This window comes from Protomyctophum parallelum, assembly GCF_964188405.1.
Source record: "Protomyctophum parallelum genome assembly, chromosome: 4".
Classification (NCBI taxonomy): Eukaryota; Metazoa; Chordata; class Actinopteri; order Myctophiformes; family Myctophidae; genus Protomyctophum; species Protomyctophum parallelum.
The window spans coordinates 44,861,332-44,883,831 of NC_139700.1; the positions used below are offsets into that span (position 1 = coordinate 44,861,332).

At 42.6% G+C, this 22,500-nt stretch overlaps 1 protein-coding gene across 1 annotated transcript in view; it reads right to left on the bottom strand.

Annotated features, from left to right (window-relative positions):
* Positions 1-16,302, bottom strand: part of LOC310858139 (tetraspanin-18B-like) — a 79,543-nt gene extending 63,241 nt beyond the window's left edge. Inside the window, exon 1 of the mRNA XM_083764219.1 lies at positions 15,825-16,302. The gene's annotated coding sequence lies outside the window, so the exon portion shown is untranslated. The remainder of the gene's footprint in view (positions 1-15,824) is intronic.
* Between the last annotated feature and the right edge of the window lie 6,198 nt (positions 16,303-22,500).

Sequence of the window (22,500 nt, forward strand, 5' to 3'; positions counted from 1 at the left end):
TTATGTCAATAACTGCATTAAAACTGTTCCATGTGTGTGTGTGTGTGTGTGTTTAGGACTGTCACAAAATATATTATACCCGATTGACTTTTATACCACTTAAAATGGTGTAAAATATCGGTTTCTCCAGATTGGGTAAATTGTCGATCACCGATTGGAGTGAATACCCGAGTGAAGACCTACAAGCTCGTAAGCTTGTAGGTCTGCTATTTTTCAATAGCTAAAGTATAACATAATGCAGTTACAACACCAAAATGGGTTAAGACGTCAAAGACGGCAATGTCAGGGCACGCCGTTGGGAATGAGTCGAAGACGTCAAAGACATCTTTGGCAGCTAGGGAATGAGTTTTAACCCATTCTGACCTGAGATCAGATTCATACGAGGTTTCCGCCGGACACACACTGGTCTGATGAACCCATTCTGACCTGAGATCAGATTCTAAAAATGTCAGTCGCTCTTCGATTTTTCAAAAATAGCCACTCGGTGGCGCGATATGAGCTTGTAGATCTGCTATTTTTAAATAGCTAAAGCATAACATGATGCTGACACCAAAATGGGTGCCCGGTCAGAATGGGTTAATGAGCTGCTACTTGCTAACCAGCGCCGTGTCACCGCTCAGTGTGAGCGCGGTCGTCAAGTTATCGAACACGTCCTGGTTGTCGGGTTAACGAAGCCAACAAAACCAACAGATATGCTAGAATGTTGAAGCAGGCCTCACAGACACACACGCGCGCACATTCTCTCTCTCTCCCCCCTCTCTCTCTCTCTCTGTGTGTCTATAATGAGAGCAGGATTCACTTTAAAAGGACACACGAGTGACATTGGGCTTATTAGTGTCGAAAAATATCTCCTCCTGCCACAGAGACAGACAGACAGACAGACAGGAATAGAGAGAGAGAGAGAGAGAGAGAGAGTCTCTGTCTGCATGGCTGCTATCAGCCCGCAGGCAGCTTGTCAAATCCACAGCATTTTAAAGCTCATTACCTGCTAGACAGTGAGAGGAGACATCACTGAAGGAATCCCGCCATACACACAGTGGTAGAGAGAGAAGAGGAGCGTGGCAGACATTATTATGGGAAGCCTGCTCCACAGAGTGTGTGTGTGCGTGTGTGTGTGTGTGTGTGTGTGTGTGTGTGTGTGTGTGTGTGTGTGTGCGTGCCTGCGTGCGTGCGCGTACACGTTTGTATTACTATACGTGTGAGGACAAAAAACGGCTCCACACAAGTATATAGAAGATATGAGGAACAGACATTGTGTTGACTTGTGAGGACCAATTTACCTGCTCAGCACAAGAAAAATATTGGTGTTTATCATTTACACAAATGTAGAGAGTTACGCCTGAGTGCTGGTGTATAGTATAGTATAGTGCACCGATAAATGTAGGGCAATGATGAAAAGAAAAATCATTGGCATTCCTAAAATCACTGTCTTTAAAATCCAAGTAAAGCACTACAAATGTGCGTGCCTTTGTGCGTGCGCATTACTGAAGGAAATGGGGCACCGCCGTGTGAGATAAGCACAAAAGAATCCTTGAGCTGGACACACAAAAAACGCGCCGCCTGTTTCCTCTCGATAACAAGGAAGTGTCAGCAACGCCGGGGCCCTGCCTGGAACTTCCTGTCTCGTGGTGAACTCAGGGGCCCCGCCTTATTATCCCATTTTAGGCGGGAACCCCTTTTGGTGTTAGCATTACGTTATGCTTTAGCTATTTAAAAATAGCAGATCTACAAGCTCATAGCGCGCTACGAGCAATTTTTAAAAAAACGAAGAACGACTGACACGGAAACATAGTTTTTTTCAGAAAACTATCATTTTCAAACAGACATTTTTTAGAATCTGATCTCAGGTCAGAATAGGTTATAGCGAGACCCCTAAAAGCTTCCTGCGTCCCCGCCAACCCCACCGGCAGGAGCCAGATGCTCTCTACTCGGAGGTCACTGAATACTTCCCGTTCCTCGGCGATGAAGCATGCGAAACGCTGCGGGAATGTTTATGTGTGTCTGTCTGTCTGTCGGTCTGTGTGTGAAGACTCAATAGGTTCTATATGCACGGCGGCGGCCATATTGGAAAGAAATTGAGCCTCTCTTCCTTATACTTCCTTGTACCAATGATAATAATAATGAAGGCTCTGTTCCATTCTGGGACAAGGTGCTGATATGGTGCATGTTGGCTCACATGAAGCACTCAGACATACCAGTGGGTGTCAAAAATTGGGGTCCAGGACACTCATGGTTCCTTTGAAGGGGGTTCCAAATGGCCCCTTACGGGAGTGTAAGGGCCGATTCATACTCCTATTTTACTGCTGTTTCGGCGCTGTAGTGCCAAAATGATTTCGGCTGGTCAGAAATGTTCAGTAGCACCGAAGAGCCGACTTTAGGACGGTACCCGCCACCCCCCGAACCTCAAATGACGTCACATTGTAGGCTCTACAGAGCCGAACCGACTTTTATGCGGCTCTAAAATAGGAGTATGAATCTCTGATAGTGTACAAATGGAACCCATAACCCATTTGCAAAGCTTCACAGCAAACCGGGCGTTAATAAATTGAGGCATTTTGTTTAAAAAAAAACAAGCCACTCCTGCAAAACTGAGATGCCAATCTGAGCCAATCAGGATGGATTATGACAAAATCAGATAGATCAGACAGCTGTGTTGATCACATGACTATAAAGATAATGTGTACCGATGTGCGTGATGTTTGGGCAAAATATGAAGGAGCAATATCAAGAAATGCACTTTCAAAAACATCTGCCACCTGGTGAAGTGGTGATGAAAAATGGCAGATGTGAAAAATGCTGAGGTTTTTCCTTTGCCTCTAGGGCAGGGGTCTGCAACCTTTTTCACCTGAAGTGCCATGTTTTCATTTTCCTGATAGTCAGTGTGTGCCATATAGAATTATGACACGACATCAAAATGAAATATTCCCAATTGATTTTGATTGTCCATATAGGATATACATAACAAGCTTAGAAAGATTTTGGTAATGATCTTCAACTCAGAGCAATAACCCACCTAATCCCTCCCCAGTCATGAGTTAGGAGTTTGAATGAATGTACAATTATGTGCAGGATGTAAATTATCATGTAATGTGTAAATGTGAATAGACTCAATTTAACTGACTATACACTTTTTGGAATATTTAATTTGAAAAGAAAAACCTTCTCTCTCTCACACTAATGCCAGTGTGCCAGTGATCACCCTCCCCTGTGCCGATGTTGGCACCCGTGCCTAAGGTTGCCTACCCCTGCTCTAGGGAGTGTGCGTCCCAAGTTTCACACCAATCGGTCCAGTTATACGTCGAATAGAAACAGGCCTGTTACAGCGTCACCATGAGGCTGATTTGGAAAAAACATATGTAGGGTGGCATTTATTCTTTGGCCTATAATGGCAATGTGCAGTATGAAAAATAATTTATTCATGATGTATGCATGTAATCATGTACATATTCAATGTGGGCCTACCAATTTGCGTGAAGGTTGGACAAAATAGCCGATCTACAAGCTCATAGCGCGGCACCGAGTGCCATTGTACTACAAATTGTGCCATTGTATCATGATTATTACTGGGACCTATTATATGAAGTGGTGAAGTGGTCCGTTAAACTAGCCATGTCATAACACAGGGTGCGTTCGGAAAAGCACTCGCCTATTAGCTTGCATTGCACAGTGCGCTCAGTGCGTTATTTACGAACGCGGCCACAGTGTTGCTGGATGGAAATTCATCAAATCGACTTTGTTTTTCACAGACAAATAATGTACGGTGCAGCATCGGACCCCAACAATCTTGCATCTGTCGGAGTATCACTATCTATGTCGGGCTATCAAATCTATTAGCTCTACTGAAGATACCAGATCTATAAGGAGGCATGAGTGTCTCCGGCGTATAGTGTTCCGTGCGTTGACAGCGAATAACCACCAGGGAGGTCCATTTCCTACGAGACACGGAGACAGGACCATCAAACTGCTGAAATAACCTTTTTCTTTTATTTTTTGCAGAATTCAAAGCGATATGTCTTCTAGCAGCGTGCCGAAACACTCTTCTGTTTTATGGCCTTTAAAAACACTGATGAAAAAAGGCACAGAGTAAATTATTTCCGCCAGCGGAAAAGGCACATTTCATTTTCTCATGTCTCCTGATAACAGCGGGGTCCGTTGTACATCACGGCGGCCCATTAAATGAAGCCTCCTCCAATTTTCTCATTGAGCCGATAGATAGATGGTCCATTTAATAGAGAGACCATTTAGTTGTGGCTTCTCTCTCTCTCTCTCTCTCTCTCGCTCTCGGAGGAATGGCTGTGAGGAGATACTGAGTGATGACATGAACCTCACCGCACGCCGCACGGAGCAATAAGTAGCTAAGTACACGTACTCAAGTACGTACTTAATAAGTACAATGGAGGGGCACCGCTGGCCTGTTTTGGACAAGGGGGGGGGGGGGAGGCTGATAAAAAAGGCCCATATCAGCCTGTCTGTCGCCTGCAGGCTGGCCCCGTCAACTGGAACCGTATGAGTCTAAGCAGACACACTATGTGTAAATATATACTGTAAGCCCCCTTGGGCCCTTTTATTCTTTATGGAAACTAGAGCGGTGCCCGTTGGGCACTGCCAGGGTGCTCCGATCAGGTCTTTTTGGGACCGATCCCGATCACCGATAGTTTCTCCTCGTGATCGGCCGATATACTGATTAGGTCCGATCCGAGGTCTCGTGCGTAAGGGGCAAATTTTTACTATTATCCAAAATTATTCTTTGTCAAAAACCCACATCAAAACGGTTTCTCCAGATTGGGTAAATTGCCGATCACCGATTGGAATGAATATCGGCCGATCACCGATCGCTGGGCACTGGCCTACATGGAACGATGCAAGTTGGAAATGTATGCCCCACACCCACCCAGTTTTTATGTCTGTGTGCCTTTTATGCCCATATATGGAGTTCTTTGTCAGGCATGTCAAATATGGAGTCTATGCTGGTGTCAGGAACATCATGTGATGTCATAACAGGTCAGCTCCATATATATATATATATATATATATATATAGAGGCCTTTTGTGGCGGTTCTGGACAACCGTGGCTCCGACCGACTCAACGCCGGGCACTGCTCTCCCTGTGGGGGTGTGGAACGCACGTGTCGAGACAGACGGAGATGTGGTGCATTTAATAGATAGATAACCAAAACGATGGAGCAAGCAGTGTTTTACACCTGCAGATCTGTGAGGTGACAATAAACATTCTTTACAGACTGTTTTTGGATGTGTGGATAAGGGTTAGATGGAGGAGCCACTGCATCTTTAACCCGTACCCCCGTGTACTCGAGTACACAACAGAGTATTGGACTATACTCTCTACAGAGCTGCTGTGAGGCCATACGGAGTGATGGAACCACACACGCGCGCGCGCGCACACACACACACACACACACACACAGGATGGCAGGATACAGGAGATGAGGGGGATGCAATCACCTGGTTGTCTGTGAACACGACCAGTGATCCAACATTCTCTCTCTGAGAGAGAGAGAGAGAGAGAGAGAGAGAGAGAGAGAGAGAGAGAGAGGGAGGAATCCAGTGGATCAATGTCACAAACACTGTATAGCACTGTGAATACTAGTGACGGTTTACCATTCAGAAATTGGTAACCGGTTAATACGAACGGTTTAATGGTTAACCGTTACAAACTGGTGCTACCAAAGTAAAAGCCCTTTTCCCGTTTCACTGATAAAATAAAGACAAATGTCTCATGATGGAAAACAATTTGTTGAAGTATTTTCCTCATTGTAAAAAATATATATATGTATTGTCAATAGCATTTTATTGTGGGAAAAACAAACGGTAGTTTTTAACCTATTCTGGGTGGGAACCCCAGGTGTTTTAACTAAGCATTATGTTATACTTTAGCTATTGAAAAATAGCAGACCTACAAGCTCGTAGCGCGCCACTAGCTTGTAGTTCTGCTATTTTTGAAAAATCGTGAAAATGCAGCACAAATCTTTGAATATATATATTTTTTGTCCATTTTTTCCAACACATTCCCTTAACGTTTTAACGGTTACCACTTATAGGTCTGCTATTTTTTTTTTATCGTGAAAATGCAGCACAAATCTTTTACTATATATATTCTTTGTCCATTTTTTCAAACACATTTCCTTAACGGACCATGGTTAATTAACCGTTAAGGCCTAACGGTTACCACTTAATAGCATTTCTCCAAATGGCCATCACTAACTGTGAAGAAAGCCACTATAGACATGCAGTCCATTATTTATCCACTTGAACCCCAGCAGAGCTGAGCACAGCCCACTCAGGTCCAGATACATTATTAGTATACGATTGTCTTCACGGTCAACCATGTCCTGCCTCACTTCTTTTAGCCTCGGAAACCCAGACGTTTTTATTTCCAGGGAGAGAAAAAGGTCTGGGGCCGAGTCCACTTCAATTCGGCATAGAGTAGCGCAAACGTCGATCACTCTCTGCTGATTTCTGATCGTCTGCACCTTTGTTAAATTGACGCACACACTCCACTCTCTCTGTCGCTCTAATTAATTAGTCTCATGTCGCGGATCCTGCCATAGAAAGCAACCCAGGCTACACTTCTTTCAACTCATAGCAAACATTGCTACAGGACAATCTACAAGAATGCAGATAAAAAAAAACCTTTAATAATCACCGAACACACCTTGGCTTGAACCACTGAACAAAGCTTCCATCACCGTGAATAAAGCCGTGATTAAATGCAACACATAAATCAAACCCACCGTTGAGAAAATGATAGTGTCAAGACGATCTCACCAGGTGTTCCTTCTCTCTCTCTTTCTCTCTCTCTCTACAGGAAACCATGCAGATTGTTGATTCTATGTAATTATTATTCCGTGGGTTAATCCATTCTGGGCGGGAACCCCTTTTTGGTGTTAGCATCATGTCATGCTTTAGCTATTGAAAAATAGCAGATCTACAAGCTCATAGCGCGCCACCGAGTGGCGCGCTACGAGCTTGTAGGTCTGCTATTTTTGAAAAATCGGATCTCAAGTCAGAATGGGTTAATACAGCCTGCTGTTCACGTCTCACAGCTGTGCTCGTCACGCGTACGTAGTGGACTGAAACAAAATGCTGTAATCTGATGCAACAAATCATTGGCATTTACATTACTATTATTTTGAGTATTGTTAGTGTTATTATGTGTCGTCATTTACATTTATATTTAGTGCTGATCCTGCGTAGCGCCAACAACATGAACCCCGTGACTCTCAACCTGTGGGCCTGTTGGCAAAACACAATTTAAATGATGATAATATAACATTATTAATGTTAAAAAAAAAGACTAGCATTCGACAATCAATCGACAAAAAACGCTCTCGAAAACCCACACTCTTCAAATGGCTTTTCTCCAGCTATAGCTCCGCCCTCCCTTTTTCTCATGATTCCACAGTAGTTTTTATTGATTTTCTTTAGTCTTGGCCCTTTCTTAGAGGGGTCCCCCGAGGGGTCCCCCCCCCCCCCTAATAAAGTTGTTTAAAGCATTTGACTTTGGGTACTGATATATTTATTATCATTGGACATGCTCTGGAAAAAGGCAAGCAGCCCACCCATCTGACCACTCAACACTAAGACTAAATGTACTGACAACTTTGTCAACAGATATGTTATGATATTTAGTCGACTAAAACTAGACTAACACTAAAACATTCCAGGTGTCAGACTATGACTAAAACTTAAATCAAAATGTGCTGCCAAAAACAACACTGGTCAGATGGGTGCGGGCCACAAACAATTCTTTCATGATTGCCATGTGCGGCTCCTGAATCGACACGAAAGACAGAGAAAGCCCTGAACAACAACACAAAAACACAAGTGAACCTCTCCGCAGCAATTAACTAAACCATTTGCAACACGGAGCTCCGGGCGGAGTTGACTTCAGTTTGGGTTTTACAGTCGTTCTGTTGGCAGCTGTTCCTCACACATCAACACCACCACATTCTACTGCCTTTCTTCCGTTTCTTCCGTTCTTTTTTTCTTTTCTTTTTTTACACGGCAGGCAAATGCTCACTGCAACTGGTTAACAAACACCCCTCTATTCCCTCTGACACGGTGGGGGCTCAGAGAGAGAGAGAGAGAGAGAGAGAGAGAGAGAGAGAGAGAGAGAGAGAGAGAGAGAGAGAGAGAGAGAGAGAGAGAGAGAGACAGAGACAGAGACAGAGACAGAGACAGAGACAGAGACAGAGACAGAGACAGAGACAGAGACAGAGACAGAGACAGAGACAGAGACAGAGACAGAGACAGAGAGACAGAGACAGAGACAGAGACAGAGAGAGAGAGAGAGAGAGAGACAGAGACAGAGACAGAGAGACAGAGACAGAGACAGAGACAGAGACAGAGACAGAGACAGAGACAGAGAGACAGAGAGACAGAGAGAGAGACAGAGAGACAGAGAGAGAGAGAGACAGAGAGAGACAGAGACAGAGACAGAGACAGAGAGACAGAGAGAGACAGAGACAGAGACAGACGGGAATATATAGAGAGGAAAGTGAGACACATGCAGATGGAATGAAGGAGGAATTAACTTGTGTTTTTATAACAGGATACAACAGCAGATCTCAGACCATTAATCACCATCACGATAAGACATAATATTTCAGTGCATCCTGTATACACACTGTACAGTATACTGTAATATATGGGGGCCCCCCACTTTCACCTAGTGCGGCCTGCAGATTAATATCAGAATCAGTGTTGTTTTTGGCAGATTTTAGTTTTAGTCATAGTCTCTTGAATAGTCGTAATGACTGTTTTTTTCACTTGTTGAAAATAGCCGATATCCAAGCCTACAAGTTGTGGGCTTGTAGATCGGTTATTTTCAGCATGCAACTAATTGTAAAATGACTTACAGTATACTGGGTCTCTTGTCCACTAGTTCCTTCCTAACATTTTAGGCTAGTTTTTATTTGTTGACGAAATTTTCAGTATATTTAGTCTTAGTTTTAGTCATCATGGCTTAGTTTTCATTTAGTTTCCATTTAGTTTTCATCAGTGGAAAAAGGTAGTTGACGAATATTGTTCATTTTAGTTTTAGTCGACGAAATCAACACTAATCAGAATACTGATATATTTATTGCTGTTCCAATTCCAAACATGCAAACATGTCTATATTAATTTAATGACTTTTGTAAGCCACACTGTATGTGAATGTAAGTCCATGAAGTTAAATTATAATATAATTATAATAAATGCAAAGGCATTTGAAATTAAATACAATTTGGACTTTTCAGGATTCCAATTCAGAAATAGTACTTTTGTGTGACATACTAGAATGACGCAAAGTACAGAAATATTTTACTAAATAAGATTAGAGGTTCCGGCCCGACGGAAATTATATGCAATGTGCCTCCCTGGAATGAGTTTGGAAATATAGTAGCCCTCTCCATCATCAAAGTTGTGACCACTTCACCACTTTTCAACCTATCTTTTAATTATTATTTTTCTACTCAGTCTGTCTCTCATAGGAGGGCTGTGGGGAGTTCAGAAACCCGTCCACCAGTGACATCATCATCGTTAGGCAGATATTTTTTTAAACAAGATTTGTTTTACAAAAATGTTTAGTTTTTGACTTCCATTTTCGCATTGCAACTTTTCAGGACTAGAAAGCCTGCAGTTTCTATTAGCTTGGATTCCCCATCGATGATGTCACTGGTCAACTGCCCACAGCCCTCCCATGAGACACAGACCGAGTAGAAAGAAATGGTGCCATTTTACCATGATTATGAGTGAGGACCTATTATATGAAGATAGGTTGAAAAGTGGTGAAGTGGTCCTTTAACCCACCAGCATAACACCAGCATTATAGCACCAGTATCATCGGCAGATTATTCAAGGCCATAATATCAATAGATCAATAGAAAAAACTAAACACAGAAGCCAACCGGGTGCTCAAAGGCAATAACAATATCTAAAAACTAAGTCCACTGATGGTTCTTCTATAGTGTCAACGCTGGAATTATAAAAGAAGAAGAGATCCGATTCCGAACATGCAGGGAAAAAGATATGGAGTTAAAAAACAACCTTGAATGTATAAAGATATATGTCGACCCGATCAGGGCGAGAACTAGACTGACAACCATACTGAGACCCATTAAATAGTGTCTGTCTCCACGTGAAAATTACAAATGAACAGGCAATTTGATATCACTGACACACCCAAACCAGGTAGGTGAGTGAACACAACAGATTATAATCAGGTATAGGAACAGGAGCATAACCAGGGGTGCACATAACTAGTGCGCAAATGCGCATGCGTGGTCAAAATAATGTTGCACGCGGCAGCGATATGAAGAGCTCTTGCATACTGCCGCCAGTACAACATTTACTAGCTCTGGTGTCAAATACTACAAATGTCTATCTACTGTAAGTAGACTTAGAAATAAAACTAGACCAGTGACTAATCAGCGAGGGTCTCTTATTTTGAATGAGGAGGAGGAAGTCTGTTTCGGTTGTAACCAAGCTTGGTTACAATTAAGTCGTTATGATTCCGCTCCAAGCAAGAACCCACCACGTGGATTAAACATTAAACTATTTCTCGCTCAAATGTTTTCAAAAACATTTGAGAGAGCAATGTTTAGATGTAAATGACATTGTGTGTCACCGTGTGTGTGTGTGTTTACAATGCATGGCTGTCATGTTGGAAACAGCGGGTAAATCAAGCGGGCGCAGCCGCACAGCTGGTGCTCAGAGGGTTTGATTAGGCAGCGGTCTGTTATAGAGCGGAGTGGTCATTATCAAGACATAACTCACCGCCTGAATTCAGCGATTGACCAATCAGAATCAAGCATTCAATTCAACCAAGCCATGTAATAAATGTAGTTATGATATGAAAACCATGCGTCTGTGACTTAAACGATGTACACACTTACGTTAAACATTGAACCTAGTGGCATTAGGTGAGTATCTGTTATTTATCTGTCTCATGCTGGCTAAAGTAATGTTCTGGTGGCAGAGTAGAGACACTGCCCCGCAGTGCGCACCAGCCGGCAATCTCCAGGTGCTCCTCTGAGAACTAGCCCAAAAACATGGGCAACTGTGGCTCAGGAGGTAGAGCAGGTCGTCCAATGATCCATGGGTCGGCAGTTGGAATCCCGGCTCCTCCTGTCTGCATGGCTTCTGCCGCAATCGGTGTATGAATGTGTGTGTGAATGGGTGAATGTAATGCACAATCTATGTTAAAGCGCCTTGGATAAAGGCACTATATAAATGCACCATTTACCATTTAACATTATGTGCACCCCTGATCCATAACACATAGGCAATCAGTCAATTGACACATTAAGAGACAGACGGACCAGACAGTGGCCTTGTGGTTAGAGTGTCCGCCCTGAAAGGCTGAAACCGGGAGGTCAGGTCGGGGTTCGATCCCCGGCCGGGTCATACCAAAGACTGTAAAAATGGGACCCAATGCCTCCCTGCTTGGCACTCAGCATCAATGGGTTGGATGGGGGGGGGGGGGGTCAAATCTACTAATCAAATGATTCCCGAGCGCAGCGCGGCTGCAGCTCACCGTTCCAAGAGATTGGGTCAAATGCGGAGAACAAATGTCACTGCGGTAGCGTGTGTGACAAATCGTACGACTTTGACTTTTGACGAGAGTGTGTGTGAGCAGTATTACCAGGAGCCACATTACACAACCAATGCCCAAAAGAAAAACAATAACGCAAAATAGAAACAAATAAGCATATAGTGTTTGAGAACAGGAAGACTGATGGGCCTGTCAACTGTAACTTGTTTTACTAGCCTGAAGGCTAAACAGACTTTTTCCCCCCCTTTCCTTCATGTTGATCTGTTCCTCTGTGCACACATTACTGCTCCCATGTGGAGTTGACTTGAAATGTGGATTGTTACCCCTTTTACACGCACCGAATTTAGTCGTTATGCAAATTGATTCCTCCCCACGGGGCGGGCCCCACGCACACGTTTATGTGCGTCGTCATCACTGCTGTATCCTCACTGGCTCCCCTGCCAGTGAGGAGTCCCCACCGGGAGGACATATTCTGACCCATTCTGACCTGAGATCAGATTCATACGAGGTTTCCACTGGACACACACTGGTCTGATGAACCCATTCTGACCTGAGATCAGATTCTAAAAATGTCAGTCGTTCTTTGATTTTTCAAAAAAAAGCAGACCTACAAGCTCGTAGCGCGCCACTCGGTGGCGCGCTATGAGCTTGTAGATCTGCTATTTTTCAATAGCTAAAGTATAACATGATGCTAACACCAAAATGGGTTCCCGTTCAGAATGGGTTAATGATTCACATTTGTATTGCTTTTTCAGTTCAGTCCCAAAGGAATAACTGCATAGAATGTACATGAAAGAATCATACAAACAATTAAGACCACAAATGAAACAAAACTAGACAAGAAAAGAACAAATACAATACATTAACACTACCAAACCTTTACAGAAAAGGTCATACAATACAATACAGACAATACAATACAATACAGTACTACATTCATGCACCTTGCTTTACCTTCTGCCTGTTTCTTCCGTGTACTACAGTACCTTTTTATCCTTCTTATTCTTACTTGTATGTTGTAACCTTAACTGCTTTGCTGCCTCTGGGCGACTGATTTCCCCCCCGCGGGATAATAAAAGGTATCTATCTATCCATCCATCAACGCTGCGGACAGGTGCCGGCCCCAGCCTGCATAGGAATAATACACTTGACAAAGCCGGATGCAGCAGCACAATGCTTTACCACTGTACTGTACTGTACTGTACTGTACTGTACTGTACTGTACTGTACTGTGCCACCCGAGTGCCATGACCACGTGGATGTTTACCTGTGACGTTTCTGCCCTGTGTGTTTGTTTGTCTAATCATGTACACCTGCTGCTATGGATGCACCGAAAGGGAAACCGAAACAGAATATAGGAAACAGTTGGCCGAAAACCGAATACCGAATATGATTAATATTATATATCTTTTTTTCCTACCATTGCTGTCATGGCCGTACCTTAAAGCTACCTGATCTATGGCAAAAGACATGATTATGGCAAAACGTAAAATAATAATCACTATTATGGGTCCATAAAACATTTATTCAGCTCTTTTGAATGCATTAATTGCATACACTATTCGGTGATATATTTTGCCTATTCGGGCCTAAACCGAATAGGCCGAAAATGCATTTTTAGCCATTTTCTGCCGAATATTCAGTGCATCACGAATGTGGACGTACCAACGTGGTACCACTTTCACACCGTATGTTTAACGTCATGTATGTACATACTGTATCTGACAGTGCTGCTCATATGCTGTGAGATGTAAACCAGCGACGTCACTGACGTGACATTAAAAGGTGATTCTGAAGTAAACTGAGCTGAACTAGACATACCGATTCCGATGTCACATCCAAAATAGTCTTGTTTTTCTAATATCAATACAGAGCCAGAATGGTTGAACCTAAACACGCTAAAAAGTTAACCTTCGTAAAAGCTGCGCAGCCCCATGTAGGAAATACTTATAATACATTAATATTCATATTAATGTTGGAGGTGGAGTTTGCTCTTAGTCAGTGTCTACACACCTGAACATGCTTGACCAGATCGCTCTGTCTTCTGGTCTGTGGAATACGAGCACCATTTACGTATAATAATAATGTGCTGTTTTCAATGTTGCTACATGTAAAAATATGAGAAAAAGAGAAGGGAACCCGCACACTCAAAATATGCTCCAAAAAGGTTTATTACCTTATTTATTGACGACGTGTCGAGCCAAGGCTCTTCATCTGGTCAAACTGATTGACCAAATCAAGAGCCTTATTGGCTCGAAACGACTCGTCAATAAACCTTTCGGAGCATACGAGTGTGTGGGTTCCCTTCTCTTTTCCTATGTCACTTGTTGAAGTGATGTGCGTATATTTTACTATAGTTTCTACACGTAAAAATATAAAATACCAAGTGTGAACCCATGGTCATATTCATAGCTATGCAGGCATTTGGCATAAGTTTAGGTAAATTGAACGTTGGTTGCAATTTTACCTATCATTTTTACAATGGACGATGTACTTTCTGGGCAAGTAGAACGTGACCTGACTGTACTTGCCCTATGGGGGCAATTAGCGCCTCCGACACCCGTCAACCCCTGTGCATTGGCCCGGGGCCCATCTAAACAAGTGGTTTCCCAAGGTGGGGTCCGGGGACCCCCAGGGGTCCTTGAGGGAGTTCCAGGGGGTCCCCAGGTAAATGATAGTCTGGAACCAAATGGACTGTAACTCTGAGTGTGTACACATGGAACCAAATGGACCAATCTCAGAGTTAAATTAACATTGATTTTACAATATAAATGGGGGTCCCAGAGGTAGAAATGGGGGTCTGCAGACTAAGGGCCGATTCATACTCAATAGAACTCGGTTCGGCGCTGTAATGTGACGTCGAACCAACTTTTATTATGAAAATCTTCTCTTATGGGGGGTCCCTGCATGGCATATCTTTTCAAATAGGGCTAATTAGTGTCAATTTGGGGGTCCTTGTTGACATGGACCAGTTTGGGCAAAACCACTGATCTAAACTTTAAGAACGTCTCAAATCAAAGCAATTCGAAAAGACCACAGACAGTAGGCCTATACTCAAACAAAAGTATGAGTGATTCATTAAAGTAAAAGGAGACAACAGACAGTGTGTCATGCTGTGAGTGACAGCACAGACAGAAGGTTTAAGGACAGACCAGAGAGCATTCATGAACTCAATGCCCTACAGACACATAGTTAGACAGACACACAGACAGACAGACAGACAGGTCGACCCTGTCTCCGTGTCATTAGAGACAGACAGATCATCTGGGTTATGACAGGACGGGACCCCCTGGGGGGGCGTGGGAAGGATGCCAGCTTTCCACACACACGCATGACGACCCCCCTCTCTCTCTCTCAGACTCACACACACTCTCTCTCTCTCTCTCTCTCTCACACACACACACACACACACACACACACACACACCGTCTACTAGCGAGATCACCACAAGCTGCTTTTAAATGCATTTCACCATAAACCCGGGTTTACACACAAAAACAACCAACACTCCAAACAAACCACAGTTGCGTTAATAATTTAACCCCGCCGTCCAGCACAACACAAACGATACTATAGCCTATAATACCACGTAAACCAACAATAACATGATACACCGATCATTCACGCTCAACACAGACAGCACAAGAGCCAGACAAAACGTTTAGTAGCCTAGAAGAAGCCACAGTTGAATATTTTTTAACCCATGGAGGCTATACTATAGTAAACTGTCCTGCTGTTGCGGGTTCTTTCACTGTATTATGCATGCTATTCACTCATCGTTGGTTAAATCTGAACTATTGATCTCCACACACATGGAGTGTAGCTGCAGGCAGAGATTTATCTAACCCCATAGATGTGTGGAGAGATGAGTAGGACACTAGACTAGTTAGTAGAGATTGTAGACACAGATATTTTAAACCCATTGTTGTGTAAATGGGAGCTCAATTTCTAGCAAAAACAGCCCCCCGTCCGCGACACACAACAAACCCAGTCCCCACCACCGTGGAAACTGGAAAGAGCTCTCTCTCTCTCTCTCTCTTTCCAGACGAGAAAAAGCTGCGGATTCCGTTTTTCTGTCTCTGTACTGTAGCCGCAATAAAGCATTATTTGTCAACTTAAAACGCTACGAGATGCTACCACGCAGCAGCCACAGCATTCTTAAGTGGCTTCGGGGTGATAAACAAACACGTACGTTCACAAACACAAACATTTGTTTTAGGACACTTTGTTTTGATTTGACTTCATGGGGAGCTCTTTAAATTCTTACCTCAAAAGAAGCGGCGACTCGATCCGGCTTTTTTCCCCCAACAACCCGGTGGCGTGTTTTAATTTAAAACAAACGCTTTTTATTTTCCTCCAGGAATGTTTGTTGTTTGTGTCGTAGTAGAAGTGCTTTTTTTTAATTTACAACTCCCAGTTAATAAAAACACTCGACGGAAGAAAAGAAAAAAAACTCGACGCTCACACAACAGTTCCAGCTACAGCTGATATACAATCCAACAGTTCCACGGTGGCGCTCTGGTGATCGGCGAGAACACTGTAGTGAGAACCGACGAACACACACAACAGTACAACAGTTAGTTGAGCTTAATCTAGTGGCATTTAAAGTAAACTATTGTAATCCCAACAAACAACAACAGCAGCCAGTCTGCTATTCAGAAGGTTGCTTTATGGCCAGCTCTCTGGCTGGCTGTTCTTTCTATCAAAAGGTCCTTTGGGCTTCTTCTTGGAATCTGAAACACTTCTCTACTTCAACTCAGCTGCTGCTATTCTCTCTCTCTCTCTCTCTCTCTCTCTCTCTCTCTCGCTCTGCTCTGTTGTGTGTGTCGTGCGTGTACGTGCTCCACACACGCGCACGCACCCAACCCGGCCAGTCAGCTGGGGGCTGGGTGGGGGGGGGTCATTTATAAAGCCTAATTTTATGCTCCATCGTGGGGGGAGTCGTGGGACGGTGTGTTATATTCGTTATACTCTTCTAAGCTTATAGTACTTTAGGATAAATGTAATGTATTTACTGGCAGCCACAGACAGTACAAAATACTATATCTCTCGTCTCCTTGCCCTCTCCCTTCTTCTTCTTCTTCTTCTTGCATTCTGGAAATAACAAAAATGAGGGAGCTTGTTTTACACCTGAAAACCTGCACGTGACAATGAAGTTGATTCTGATTGATTGACAATGTATGCATTAATAGCAACTGCTCTTAATCCAGACCGAGCGACTCAATAGGCCTATATATACTTTATGAATAGTTTGCCAAAGCAGGAGACTGCAGTTCATATAGGCCTATAGTACAAGGTTGTCTGTTTAGATGATTTTAAACCAAAGAAAGCACTATATGGCTTAATTGTTTCCATTGGGGTCATTTCCTTTGTACTCAATTCAACAAAACATTCAATGATAATAACTAAACTAACTACTCAGTTACAAGTAGGCCCATAGGCTAATTTGAATAGGCCTATACTACTTCTTTAATAATAACAATTAATACATCATCTTTTAAAAGGTTAGTAAATATACATTAGGCCTGATTAGTTACTTTTTACCACAGCTGATAGGTTGAGAATGTAAAGTAGAATGAGTTGTTTCAGTTGTTTGTTATTCATTATGACCCGATGACACGCACACACACACACACACACACACACACACACACACACGCACACACACTTTGTTTTGTCAGGAGGGGGATCTTTATTGAAATGTTTTCTTTCCCCCAGTGCTCCTTGTGTCACAGAATCTACTACACATGGAAAACACACATCACACACACACACACACACACACACACACACACACACACTACAGATGAGAGAACACAGATAAGAGAAACTAATGCCTCTTTTTTTACAAGAGGTCATGACTTATGACATTCCCTGGCATGACGTTATACACATACACGTGTGCACGCACGTGTGCACGCACGCACACACACGGTTTCTCATAATCATCCATTTAGTGTGACTATAGCTGCATCTGCCGCAATATTTATTGGAGAAAAAATCTAATAGATTTGTTATAGGATTAGAGATTGTAGATAAGGCTAAATACTTTTTTTTCATTTCGAAATAAAATAATATATATTCAAAGATTTGTGCCGCATTTTCACGATTTTTCAAAAATAGCAGACCTACAAGCTCGTAGCTATGAGCTTGTAGATCTATAGATCTATACTATCTAGTATAACATAATGCTTAGTCAAAACACCAAAAGGGGTTCCCGCCCAGAATGGGTTAAGACTTAAGAGGCAGGAGGATTGAAAATGTATCCAATCAGAGCCAGGAGGATTTAAAAAGTATCCAATCAGGATAGGGAACGCAGTCGCAGGATTTGTTTTCATCAAAAAAAATTACCCTATATCTTTAAATGAATTAGTTAAACTAACTGTTGCATGCCTAATTTAATAATAGATACTGGTTATCGTAATCAATCAACAAAAACGTGCTCTTCAACTCAACATCAGGTGTGAGGATCCCCAGGGGTTTGATTGATTGATTGATTGATTGAACACTTACTTTATTAAGAAGATTGTTAACAGTAGCAGCATAGTTATGCTAAAAGGATACCACAAAAAATCCCAGGGGTCTTGTTTCCATTGTGGTCCACTGTAGTCAATTCATCAGTACAGGGGAATTGAAAGCCTGTAGTTTCTATAGAGGGTACCGTATATGCGCATGCATAAAGTGATAGTGGCAAAGTGAATTGAATGTTGTTTAAAGTCATTTAATGCAACCAAATAGGACTTTTCTGTTTGGATGTCTGGGCTGTCGAGGCCAGAAAGTAGTTTTTTGCCACTCAGAAGGCGTTCCCGCATAACTTCCGGGTATGATGATGATGTCACACGCATATACCCTTTATTAGCTTATATAGACCATTTGCAGACCGCGGCCATGTTTCCATCAGAGTTTGGAAGCACTCGTTTTCAGTAAAGCAATGTCCTGCTGCCTCTTGCATTATGTGCTATTATTCAAAACAGGTGGTATGCAGGGCAGTTGAGTGATATCTAACGAGCACTTCCAAACTGCAGCGCTTGGAAAAAACAATAATCTGCAACTGCAAGGACAGAAAGGCCACTTCGAGGATAGAAAGAGAATAATTCAAGCTTTCCGTACAGCTGCAATGTTGGTGAGTTTGACGTTGTTTAATACAATTAGACAGGACTATTCTGTTTGGATGAATGGGCTGCCAATGGAAGTTATAGGTAGCACCTTGCCATTAACTTATATGGTAAGATGGCCACGGTCTGCATATGGAGGATAGAATGTCTATTGATGATGTTTCCTAAGGGGAGCTATACCAACCATTGTTTCCTGTGAAGGTTTTGCCTTGTGCTACCTCATGTGCACCTGCTGATGTGTTGCTACTCTTTTGCACCTTATGCCTATAACCTCATGTACTGCTACCAGGGACGTGCAGAGAGAGGGCACTTTTGGACAAAAATAGCAGATCTACAAGCTCACACAACACATCGCGCTGCCACACATGGCATGGAAAGGAGAGGAGTGGCATTTGCATTTCTTTCGTGTTCTGGGAAGGGCAGTTGTTTCACAGACGGGGGTCACGTCATGTGATGTTATTACACTGGGAGAAGTTATCTGTGTAATATTGCACTGGGAGAAGTTATTATATGTGAACCTAATCCTGACAGTATCTTTGACCAATCACATTGCTTGTTGTACAGTTGAACGTGTAAAGACACACAGTAGGTAATGTAGTGTACAGTAATGATGCCCTGTGCCGTGCACGGTAACCATGGACACCTAATGCTGCAGTTATGGAAGATGTTGTGGAAACCATGGAAACAATGATGCTCTGTTAATAGAAGATATGTTGTGGAAACCATGGATACGAAACCCAAAAAGAGAAGATCAAAACTGTGATTATATTTAACACACAACGGTAAACATATGCACGCAGGCACGCACGCACGCACACCCAGACATGCACACATGCACAAACACACACACGCATGAATGAACCAACACACGCATGCACGCGCGCACGCACACACACACGCAGGAACAATGGACACTATAACATGCATTGCACCCTTGCAGCCTCATTCTGTCAGGAGGCATCAGCACCCATGTCACCGGACAGACAGACAGAAAGACAGACACTTTTTTTTGTTAAATGTTTTTTTTATGGACGGACAGACAGTAGGCTGACAGGAAATGGGGAGAGAGATGGGGGGGTGACATGCAGTAAGGGCCATCGGGATCGGGAGTCGCACCCGCGGCACACTGCCAGACTGGATAACAGCCAAGGTGCCTGGACCGCTGAGCCATGGCCCAGGCCAGACTTCTTTATTTTTTTTTAAAGCTCACGTGAACTATATTTTGTCTATTCCCTCCTATATTCAGCTATAGTGTATAGATTTTTCTCCTAAACATTAAAGGCCCATTGACAATGAATGGCGAATTTACGTTCCTATATGTAGACGTCCTATTTTCGTCCTGTACACAAAGTAATTAAATTCCCATTAACAATGAAGCAATAGACAATTGGAGCATTACGTCATGATGTATTATGATGATAAGAGCGCCCCTCACTTCACACGGGTGTGATGTTCTTTACAGACCAAACAAGAGCTGTCTGTTTTCATCTACGTTGCACAAACTGTGACCTTTAGATCTATACCATTTCCACTAGTTTTGAAAATTCTGTGAAAACGCCTCAAACATTATTATGTTGTTTGAGGGGTTTAATGTTTGTCTCGTCTATAGACAAACATTAAAAACACCATTGACAATGGACAGAGTCTAATGTTTGTCTTGTCATTAACGCAAACATTAAATGCCATTAACAATGAATGAACAGAGTTTAATGTTGCTGTACTGGTTGCACGGGAAACTGTGAGGCAGTGTTGTTTTTGGTGGCACAATTTGATTTTAGTTTTAGTCATAGTTGAATAGTTTTCATATAGTTTTAGTCACATTTTAGTCACCTGGAATGATTTAGTGTTAGTCGACTAAATATCACAAGATTTTAGTCGACTAAATCTACAGTTGATTTAGTCTACTAAATTGTGCTTTGGCGGGCCTTGATGCCGTCGTAATGACTGATTTTACACTTGCTGAAAATAGCCGATCTACAAGCTCACAACACGTCACGCTGCGACACGTTCCAAGCTTGTAGATCGGCTATGATCAGCATGCAACCAGGATTGTAAAATTACTTATACTGGATCTCTTGTCCACTAGTCCCTATCTAACATTTTAGTAGTTTGTATATTTAGTCTTAGTTTCAGTAATTGTAGCTTAGTTTTTATTTAGTTTCCATTTAGTTTTTAAAAAGGTAGTCGACGAACATTTTTCGTCTTATAGTTTTAGTCGACGAAATCAACACTGCTGTGAGGACTATGTAAGCAACGTGTAACCTGGTGTTGACAGCAACCTTTGATTTAGTTTTAGTCATAGTCTTTTCGATATCAATAAAAGTATCTATAGACAAAGTATCTATAGAAGCAGCATGATCACATTAATGTCACTTCGTGGTCGCCAAGGAAACACTTGATAAACAAGCTGCACTTGTGGATGTACACAGTACGCTACTATACGTACTGTACTGTACTGTACTGTACTGTACTGTACTGTACTGTACTGTACTGTACTGTACTGTACTGTACTGTACTGTACTGTACTGTACTGTACTGTACTGTACTGTACTGTACGTGTACTGTACTGTACTGTACTGTACTGTATTGTACTGTACTGTGGATGTACACAGTACGCTACTATATACGTATGGCTGTAGCCATGGCAACCGTAGGAGAAACGTGAACTAAATGATCGATCACAAGAGATGTGAAAACACACGCTACATTATGTACTGTATTGTACTGTACTGTACTGTACTGTACTGTACTGTACTGTACTGTACTGTACTGTACTGTACTGTACTGTACTGTACTGTACTGTACTGTACTGTACTGTACTGTACTGTAATGGTTCTCAAAGTGGGGGAGAGAGAGAGAGAGAGATTGTTTAAGGGATTTTTTTGTTTGTTTTGCCACTGTACTGTACTGTACTGTACTGTACTGTACTGTACTGTACTGTACTGTACTGTACTGTACTGTACTGTACTGTACTGTACTGTACTGTACTGCTTTGGTTCTCAAAGTGGGAGAGAGAGAGAGAGTGTTTTAAGGGACATTTTTTTTTGTTTTGCTACTGTACTGTACGGTACGGTACTGTACTGTAGGCCTACTGTACTGTACGGTACTGTACTGTACTGTACTGTACTGTACTGTACTGTACTGTACTGTACTGTACTGTACTGTGTGTTGGCAAGCATGGATGACCCCCCCCCCCCCCCCCCCCCATAACATAACAACCCGCCACCCCTATAACTTCCCCATGAGGAAGAACCAACCAGCTGAATGCTGAATGGAGGAAATGTAGGCCAACATGTGGAGACACCATCCTGTCTGTCTGTCTGTCTGTCTGTCCGTCTGTCCATCCGTCCTCGTACAGTAAATCATATATTCAGTGGAAATGGAAGGAATGATCCATATTTGTCACGTTGTCGGTCGTCATGGCCTCTTCTGTCATTTCATTTGGGAGTTTTCATTTTGCGACGAGAGGATAAATTATGTATTTTCTTTGCAATGCTGCGTGTGCTACATTCAACAATGTGCTGCGTCTGCACTACAGTAGGCTACACTACTACTGAACATACTGTAGTAGCTTGTGTATTATCGTGTATATTGAGTATTGAGCGCACACACACGCACGTTTGTTTAAAGAAATTGCCAAAATAGCTAAACAATAACAGAACGATTGCAGCTCTACAGCTCTGTGACTGTGAGCTTGAGTTTCGGTGTGTGACTTGGCCGCATAACAAAGTATTTGATTATAGGGTAATGTAGACTAGGGTAGTCCTGACGCCAACCCCCAACCTGAATGTATTTGTAATTTTAATCCTATGTCTAAAAATCGTTAGT